Source organism: Mixophyes fleayi, chromosome 4 (assembly GCF_038048845.1).
Source record: "Mixophyes fleayi isolate aMixFle1 chromosome 4, aMixFle1.hap1, whole genome shotgun sequence".
In the NCBI taxonomy this organism is placed as follows: Eukaryota; Metazoa; Chordata; class Amphibia; order Anura; family Limnodynastidae; genus Mixophyes; species Mixophyes fleayi.
Window position 1 is genome coordinate 148,985,115 of NC_134405.1, and position 10,094 is coordinate 148,995,208.

A 10,094-nucleotide genomic window follows, 5' to 3' on the forward strand; every position below is an offset into this window, starting at 1 on the left:
GGTAGAGGCCACCACTTAATGGGCCAAGTAAATATACCTAGCCCCTAGGAAAATGTTACCAGCCCTCTACTAATGACAGGGCCCAGAAACAATAGAGTAGAGTTTGACTTTCAGGAGTCAGTTTTCCCATAGCCGATTTTCTGCTACACACTGTCATTGAGAACAACCCAAAAATTACTCTATCTACAAATATAGACCCATCGAGGTATTCACTTAATGGTACATTGATAATTTTTAACCAAACTCAATTGAAAGTACAATTTGAGAAACACACCCAACACATTATCTACTTCTGCCATGTACAGGGATGCTACATGTGCGGTTTCTTCCCTGCATGGACTTGTGACAGGGACATAAACAATGGAAAAAGGGCTGGATTATGGGTGGGACAACGCTCACATGCTATTATTGGTGCAGTGCACTGGGACGGAGGCAGAGGATGAGTGGTCTACCCGCCTCTGTAAAGCTGAGCTTTAGTAATCACAATCACGGTCACTGCTGCCAGGTATATGCTAATTACTTTTGAACATGATTTTAAATAAGCCCCATGATGATAGTATGTGCAAACTTATACAACCAGGGTATTGTATGTATTTTATTTTTACTTATTTTTCCTAAAAATTGTGATTTGTTTTTCACTTGAATTTTGATGGTTACAATGTCACATTAAAGGTGGAAAAAGATCTGACATGATTTCAGGCTTCACGCTACATATGTATGTATGTATGTATGTATGTATGATAGATAGATAGATAGATAGATATTTGTGTAATTACTAAGTAAGTAATGTTTTCTCTGCTAAATCTTATTGTGTATTCACATGTTATATTTTTATTCTTTTATTCTTTTATTGCTTTAAGCTATAAAACACTGTAATCCCAAAAGTAGAGGGAGAGTGTCATGTGACTTTTAGGGATAATCTTTGCTTGTGTGAATGATCTCTCTAACCTGTTGCCTGTCTGATTCCTAAATAAATGTGACTCTGATCATTCTCACTTTATAGAAGTATCATGATTTTGATTTCTTCCATGAGCTTATGTATCTGGTTTGTTTTTCAATATAGTATATGGAGTTCATGCAACACAATTTAAGGTTAATTTAATTAAATTTGTGCTTATTCCACTTTCATAGAATAATCCCCTATACTATATAAAAACATTGTTTGTACATGTATTTATGGATTGCTCATAGCAATCCAACTCATTGTGAGCCAGATACATGCCTCTGGTGAGGAATAATATTATATGCCCAATAAATGTTCTATTGTGAAAGACCTGTTTTAGAAACATTATGTTTCCACCAAACATATAAATGAATATTAATGTGCACAAAAACATAGTATAAAATCTTTATGGATAATTGTATGGATAATTGGGAAGCCAGAATCCAAATAGATGAAGAAAATGGGAACGAGAGATGCATGTCAAAGGGTGATAGGGGGGAAACAGTAGACTTTTATTAAATTTCAGATAATAGTACAAATAACCTTTTCTTCTGCACAGCAATTTCTGTAACTTAATGAACCACTTATAAATGACTCGCAAACGTGTTTTTTGTTGAGTAAGGAACTGTACTTTGTTTGTAGCTCAATGTACCTTCACATGAAACATTAGGAGTCCAGTGTTTATCCACTACTAAACAACATAAAAGAACTCTGTTCAGCGTAGCATTGATTTTTATTGCTGACGTAAAGTAGACACTTATTTTAAAAGACTGGATGTGAAATTTCTGCTCTAGCTATGGAAGTCTGCTTTTTCAATGCCCTCCTATTTTTATCCAATGTAAATACACATGCACTTCAATCGAATTGTTTCAACTAGAATGTTGCCATGTTTTTCTGATATGCTGATGATAGACTATAATGATTAATCAAAGAATATAAATGTTCAGGAATGATAGGTAACAATGTTTTTTATAACATGGTACTTTTGTTTGGTAGTCCCATTTCAACCACAAATCTAGACATCTGTTATTAGCAATTGGTCTAGTCTAGTGGATCTTAAGCAATTTTTTTTTCTGTGGCCCCATAGTACATTTAAATATACAGTGCAAAATATTAAAGCAGTTTATCACTAAATACCCCTTGGAAGATAGTATTGACAATCAAATCTATAATATTAACTAAACTTATTTCTAGTTATGTCAAGAAAAAAAATTAAAGGGCCTCTAACCCCCAAAACTAAAAATTTCAGATCTGAACTATGAAGATAAATATATTGTTGAGGGTTCATCTGCTATTCCACTGCCGCTCTTCTAACAAGTAAAGAATTAGCTCCCCACTCCAGTACAGACAGCAGAAACACCAAACAAATCTTTAGAACTCCACCCTGTTGTGATCTGATATAGGTAAAATAAGATGACTCTGTGGGCATTTGAGTTACTTAGGCATCACTGCCCATGTCCATGATATCAACCACTTTCTGACAGTTATCCGACTGAAGGTTACTGCAGCCAGCCGCTCCCATGCCTGAATTGGCTGATCATGTACATGTTAGAAGCTGTAAGTTAGTTTGCACCGATGTTCCTAGATTCCATTTTTATTAAATTGTCTCCAAACACTACTGTATCACAATCAATATAAATAAATGTAGCCACTATCATAGTGTTTGTGACCTTGAATGATGGCCAACAATAATTCAATTGAAATTGGCTGGATTAGTTGGTAAATGCGGTCAGAATATTACTGCTGTTGGCCTGTGTGTGGGCATCCAAATACTGTACTCAAAATTTAACTTCAGATAGTTTTGATGGGTTTTTCAGACAGCCTAAGCTGTAAAAAAAGTAAAAGACAAAGACAAAGTGGGTTGGTATTTGGTGGTCTGCCTTCTGCCCTCATTGTAAATCTATCAAGTACTATTCACTTATCATTTTCCATACTGTCACTTCTGAATTCAATTTCCCATTCGGCCACTATATATTACAAATCATGGTGCTATGGTGCTTTACCATAAAAAGTATATACAACTAAAAACGAGGGGTGTGACAACATTGTACAAACAAAAACAATCAAAAAACACCCTTCATCATCAGATTTAGGGCTTTTCTCCCTTTCATAAATAGATCTCATAATCTATATTCTTTTATTTAAACTATTTTATGACTTTTGATATGTTGAATAATAGATTGGTCAGATTGCTTTGTGTTTCGTGTGTATGCTATTTTTATGATTGGATTCTTTTTAGCAGAGAAGGTGAATGATTAAGTAAATGCTGTGATTGGCAAGCTGAGATTTATTTATTTTTTAAGCAAATTTGTTATTGAAATATTTTACACTATTAAAAAAAACAAAAAACCTTAACAACATTACACTAAAGCTAAACCCACACAGGGGTAGTAATAGTGTCATAAAATCAAACTTACAATATTTAAGAATAGTGTAAATCGGAAAATATTGGTGGTTAAACATGCAATATAAGAATAAAGAAAACATTTTAATACATTTTTTTTTTTTAAGTGTCTGTAGTCATAAAACACACCCATTTACCTTCTCCTCTATAGAGGAGAGGCCCAAAAAGTTGCTGCACTGGGGCCCCAAATTCCTCTTGGTGGCCCTGTGTACAATTCTGGTACAAATTTGTCCAACTGTACATGAGCCCACAGTGTTCATAATAAATGCTCTGTGCATAAATCAAACTTTGCTTGGGCTTTCTGCATATACATGGCCAGTGCCCTGTTATGAATAGGATGGTTTTATATCATATAATATTACTGGACCACTGTGAAGTGCTGTCCAAATATTTTATTATATGAAACCCCTTTATACCATATTAGTGCCTGTATAAGCACTAGTATTGTTTGTCCAGTAAGCACCTTTAAAATAATGTATTATATTTATATACTTAAGAGCCAAAATCTGGTCTTGACAATGACATTGCAGCATCCCAGCCAAAGGAGCAGTTGTTCCATTAGTTGTAAATCTAAACCTTTGCTTTGCCAACAGTCTGCCCTCCCGCCACTGACTTGAACTCTTGTCATGTCCACATTGCCATAATATTGATGCGTTTCTACATATTTACCTGTATTACATTTCTCATCCTGTGATCTGGCTTATGTGTCGCTACCATCTTGGTACCAAGCCGAGTTTCACGTGACTACCCGTAACTATGTGTGATCAATCTAGCATTTGAATACCAGCTCTGTGTACCTAGACCGGCTACCCCTGTACTCATATTCACCGTAAATACTGCCATAATAAACAGTAAATTCATTGTTGCATCTATTGTGAATTGAATGAATGCAACCTGATTTTACTGATATAGTGTATTCTATAGTGTACCAAGAAGTAGTGCATTATCCCAGACATAAAGCAATCATAAGTATAGTTTAATACCCATTCTAAATTGTATAATGCTATTACACCAGCAAGGTGTTATAAGCAAATAGTATTAACCCTAATATAAATATGTATTTAAGCATAGAATATTAACACAGTAGTGGATTAATATTTGCCTAAAAATATATTAAACTATTCCTATCCCTTTCCATTTGTAATTGTAAGACATTGTTTTTGGTGAAATTCCTGCATGCTTTGTGATTTACCATATGGCTTATTGCTGATGATACTAAGTGAGTGTTAGGAAAAACCCGACGTCAGTATCTCTTGTAATGTTACAGAAAAAAACCAAACACAGAATAAAAGCACCTTTTCCAACAGCTTTTCTTGTAAGAAAATGTTTTACAGGTAACATGAGAAAGATAACACTCTCACAGATGTTTCTGTGTGACTAGATTGCATTTTCAAACATTCTGTTATAAGACAATATAACCATTCCAGCATATAAATACTGTATCATTATGTTAAAATGTGTTAATTTTTTTTTTTCACTTAACATTTGCTTCCTTTTTTTAAAATGTATTATTTACTACTAGTGGCTATGAGTGGCACATTTATTATATGGCACAGACTTTAGATATCTGTGAGTGCCAGCAGTTTGGCCAGTGATAATGGTACTTCAACCAATTGCAGACTATTTCAAGGTCTTCAAATCGGTACAAAAATCTTAAAATGTTCTGCATTTTTCAAAATTTAGATTGATTGAAAATTGTGCTAATTTTAAGCAAGTCAAACTGGTTTAACACATTAAAGTTTAAATTGAAATATTTATCTGTGTTGAATGTAAACGGTGAATCTCTGCAAAAAGCAAATAGCGAACCTCTTTTGAAGATTGTACCACAAACATGTTCATGGCCCTCAAACTAGTGAACTTCAATTTAATTTTTAACAACATTTTTTAACATATCTATCCAGTAAACAATGTGTGCATTCACTCAATTAAATGATTACAAAATTTATATTACAAATTGTCTTTTTTTAAGGCTATTTATTCCCATATATACTGTATATCTAAATGTTTCAGGCGCTTCTCTAGTGCATTGTGATTAGGGATTTACTTTTATATGTACAGTAGACTTCCTATCGAAGGACACTTACATTGGGAATCTGCATATAACAGAACATTTGCTTTTTTTTAACTGTCAGCCCAAGGGATCCTGAGGAGCTTTCCAGTGATTGGCTGCAGCCTTGAGTTGCAGTGGATTCTGGCACAATCCACAAAATCACTCTGTGCATTCCCAGAACCGAACATGTGCCACAGAACACAGCCATGTTCAATTCATCTTCGAGCGCAAAGAACACCTACTATAGTTTACGAAATCAGGGAGGGAATGGGGCAGGAAAGGGTGTTTGGCCGTAATCAATGTACAGTAAGGACATGCCAATTGCCAGTTCACACAGCACCGTCCGATCCAAGCTATCGGCATCTCAGGAGTACTTTTTTTTCAGCCGAATGTCTTGCTCCAGCTACAGGGCTAGTCTAAGTGCCACTTACTAATGATGATGGCGGTGTATGCATGCTATAACAGGTGTATGCAATCAGTAGCAACTGTAAAAATGTATTTTAAATACATGAGACATTAATAACATCCTAATAAATGTATTTCATAGAAAAAATATAATATTTTTCAATGTTTTGTCAGTAATGCCTATATGATTACCAGGTGACATTGTCAACATATATTTTTTTCTGTGCATTCTTTTGAGAATTTATATTCCACATAGGTATTGGACATATCCTGCAGGGTCATGTGTGGTAGAGCACAGCAGAGCAGACCTACACCCATATTCTTCAGTGCACATATCTTCAGATCCGTTCCTTGTTGAAATTGGGTGAGCGCAGACCCGACCCAACATGAAAAAACAGCCAGTGTTTAACTTATGTGCAAAATAATACACGGATTTGCACCCATTGAATTGTAACATGGTTTGTCACGGAGAACATTTACTCCTTTTTTTGGCCTTACTTTCCTTAATAACTCGGGCCCCCTGTGTTCAGTCTAAAGTTAAGTTCAACTTAAAGTATGCCAATGTACGAAAATTGCAGTACTATTGTCATATGCGTATTGCTAAGTTAGGGAAAGAGCTACATTGCTAGAAGTCTGACTATGAGATCGGAAATACTATTAGTAATTCACAGTAACACTATAATTAATTACAATTACTTGGTGTTTAACTCTTGTGGTCTTTATTCTGCTGTGTATTAATTGCATTGAATTCACCTTTATGGCATGTAACTGTTTTAAAGTTTATTTGTCTGGTGAGTCAGCATGTGTTCCCCTAGGTCAACACATGGCAGGTGAGGTCCTTTGTAAGGCATGAACCTAGAGAGAGGGAGAGATGCACATAGAGGGAGTTCAATTTGGTGAATGAGAACTATAATTAATATTTACAATATAAAACACTAGTCTGCTATGTACTGTAAAGCCATTGCTAATATAATAATTTAGCACAGTTCATAGCCTGAATATTAAGATATAGATCTTGCAAACCATCACTCAAGTACCAATTACAGTACCATCACAAGGCCATCTATACTGCTGGAAAATATGGTTGGGTTGGAAGGAATATAAAAGCAGCGGTGCCTTTGTGTCTTGTAAATAAATATCATACACTTTAAAATATTTTAACCCATTTATGTCAGAAGTCAATCTATTCTTGGACGGCATGGAAATAGTTAATCAGCTGCATTAGTTCTTTATCTGATCTGATTTAAACAGCTAAGAGAAAATAAATAACAAGAAAAAAATCAGCATTGGTGGAATATATATTTCAAGATGGTATGTTCTGTTTTAAGTTAATCTCTTAATGATGGATGGGTCGGGGCCTTATTCCCTATACTACACTTTTCATGCATCATTTTGATAAGACAACAGTTTCAACAAGCAGTAGATGTGAGAGTTAGGTAGGTGAAGGAGATAAGGAGGGGAAGACCAGAAGCATTATTGATCAACAGACACATATAAGGGGAGGGTGCATATATAAAGGCAAGAAATTCAACAAACTCTAGTCCTCCTCTTCTTCCTCAGGACTGTCCATGATGGAATAGTCTTTAAGCTGTCCAGGATAGATATCTTCTTTATTTTCAAGATGAGGTAATTCTTGCAAGCCATAAAGCCTTCTTAATAAAGTTCATAAGGTGCCAAGCCTCCTGGATTTCCCCATATACGTGGGTCCCAGGAAATAATCCATAAAATACTGAATGTTATGAAAGGCAAGTCCTGGGCACACTGTCTCTGAGTTCATGTTCCAGGGCATCCAACAGTGCCTGTGCATAGGGGAAGTACTAAAGGATATACTGAGATGTTTCCCTGCTGGCAATGCACCATGGGCAGTGAACATATCTGAACAGGTTCCAGGAGTACATAAATGTCCTGAAAGGCAAACTCCCTGGATAGCCACCCATGCCAAGTTTTTATGTCTACTTGTCAGCCTCTTAAAAGGCCACATTCTTCCAAACATGTTTTTCAGTTGCTGCATGTATTCCTGGAACAGACTCCATCACGTTCTTAGCTCTGATGAGCTTGTGTAACTCCCCTCCAGGTGGTGCACTCTCACAAATTGTCCAACATCTAGGTAGAACCAGGAAGTGGTCCAGTTGTATAGCAAGGAGCTATTGCATTAGTCCCAGCTAAGGCTCACCCAAAGGGGCAGGTGGAAAAGCGAGACATGGAGTTCCCAGCAGAGTTATTGGCCTGTGGATACCGTTGTGCACAAAGAAGGAACGCAGAATGGTGGGGATATCGGGTATCCCTTTCCTGCCTTCAGGGCTGCCAAGAGGAATTCAGGGCCCCGGTACAACAAATTCATGGGGCCCCACTTATAGATGAGTATGGTAAAAAAAAAAATCGGAGGTGTGGTCATGCATTTGGGGGCGTTGCAAATGCGCCATTGGGGCATGGATAACACATCAAAATCACTAGGCTCTGAATTTGCCGGAGCGTCACATATGTCCAAGCACTCCTGACTTTCAGAACATCTAGCACCACAGTGTAGTATAGAGAGAATGCAGTGTGTACACAAAGAGTTCAGTCTTGGCCTGCACCTTACATTGGGCAAAACACTCAAAATTACCAAAAATTGGCAATGTCCCTACTAGAATCACAACATTGCACATACTGTCCTGCTCTCTCCTACCCGTTCTTCTCACTTTCACCACCTGTGGCTGCAGGTTTCTTTAGTTGCGGCTTGTCTGAATCCTGGAATGCTGGGGGCCCTATTTGGAATAAAATGGCTACATTTAGATAATTCCAAACAACCCTGGCGTTAAATCAATACCACCCATGATTAATAATTAGGCCTTCCTCCAGCTCCATCATTACAATAATGTCCCCCTTCCTCATTGCCATGCCTTATGATCACACTGCGCCCTCCATGCTGCTTTTGCCCCCTTCACCTGGCTCCCCTTCATCACACTATACTATGCTGCTCCCCCCCTTTTCAATCCCACTGTGCCATGCCTCCCCCCCTTTTTAACCCCACTGTGCCATGCTGCCCCATTTTTTAACCCCACTGTGCCATGCTGCCCCCCTGTTTTTTAACCCCTCTGTGCCATACTGCCCCCCTGTTTTTTAACCCCACTGTGACATGCTCCCACCTTTTTTTTAACCCCACTGTGCCATGCTGCCCCATTTTTTAACCCCACTGTGCCATGCCAACCCCCTGTTTTTTAACCCCTCTGTGCCATGCCCCCTCCATTTTTTAACCCCACTGTGTCATGCCCCCCTGTTTTTTAACCCCACTGTGCCATGCCCCCCCATTTTTTAACCCCTCAGTGCCATCCCCCCCCATTTTCCTCCTTTTACTTACCTTTTCCTTTTCTTCTCTCTTCTTTCTTGGTCCTCTCTGCTCCTTTCTGCTCCATTCAGTCTGGCGCCGTGATCACGTGAGTATGTTTATTCTTTTAACTACCCTGCTCCCCCCACCAATGACCGAGCGCCCCCCTCTCCCCCCCGCCGCAAGAAAAAAAAAAAGGAAAAAATTTAGTTTTGAAAATAAATAAATAAATAAAAATCGTCAGCAGCAAGGGCCCGGGCCGGGCCCCCTGGCATGCCCGGGCCTGGGTAATTAGTGCCCGCTCCCCCCCCTCTCGGCGGTCCTGCCCGCCTTTGAGGGGCTCCTTGTTCATAACTGACCACTTTACTCGGTCAATTTTGGAGCTCCAGATGAAATTAACAACTGTCCTTGCGATTGTTTTGCAGACCACAGCAAGGTGTGACCACGCTTTGGCTGTGTATTGCAGAACAGGAAGGACCTAGTTGTGCAGCACCAGTTCATTCCCTTCAATGGTGAGGTCTCTGAGGCTCCACAAACCAATTTTCTGTCTCACAGTCCCTAGTCTTTCCTCCCAACACTTAAGGGCCACCTCCTCTTCACCAAATTAAATTCGCAGAATCTTTATGAAGTCTGACTTGATTGTGAAGGGAAATAAAGGGGGTGTGTGACAGAAACCACTGTTTGAAGAGCATTTGATTTCCCGCAGTTGATCTTTGTCCCTGAAGATCAGTGAAAGTTCTCGCAGGTCTGGATGAGTGCTGTCACTGAACGCTGGTCAGTGCAGAAGACAATGATGTCATCCGTGTAGAGTGAGCACTTGGCCTCTTGTAAGTCGGGATTCGTTGCAGTGACCCCTTTGATTTTTGGTTTCTGTTTGATTCACACAGCGAAGAGCTCTATAAAACAAAGAAAGAAAAGAGGTGAAAGAGAGCAGCCTTCTCTGACCCCAGATAAAACAATAAAAGGGTCAGTCTTCCAACCATTC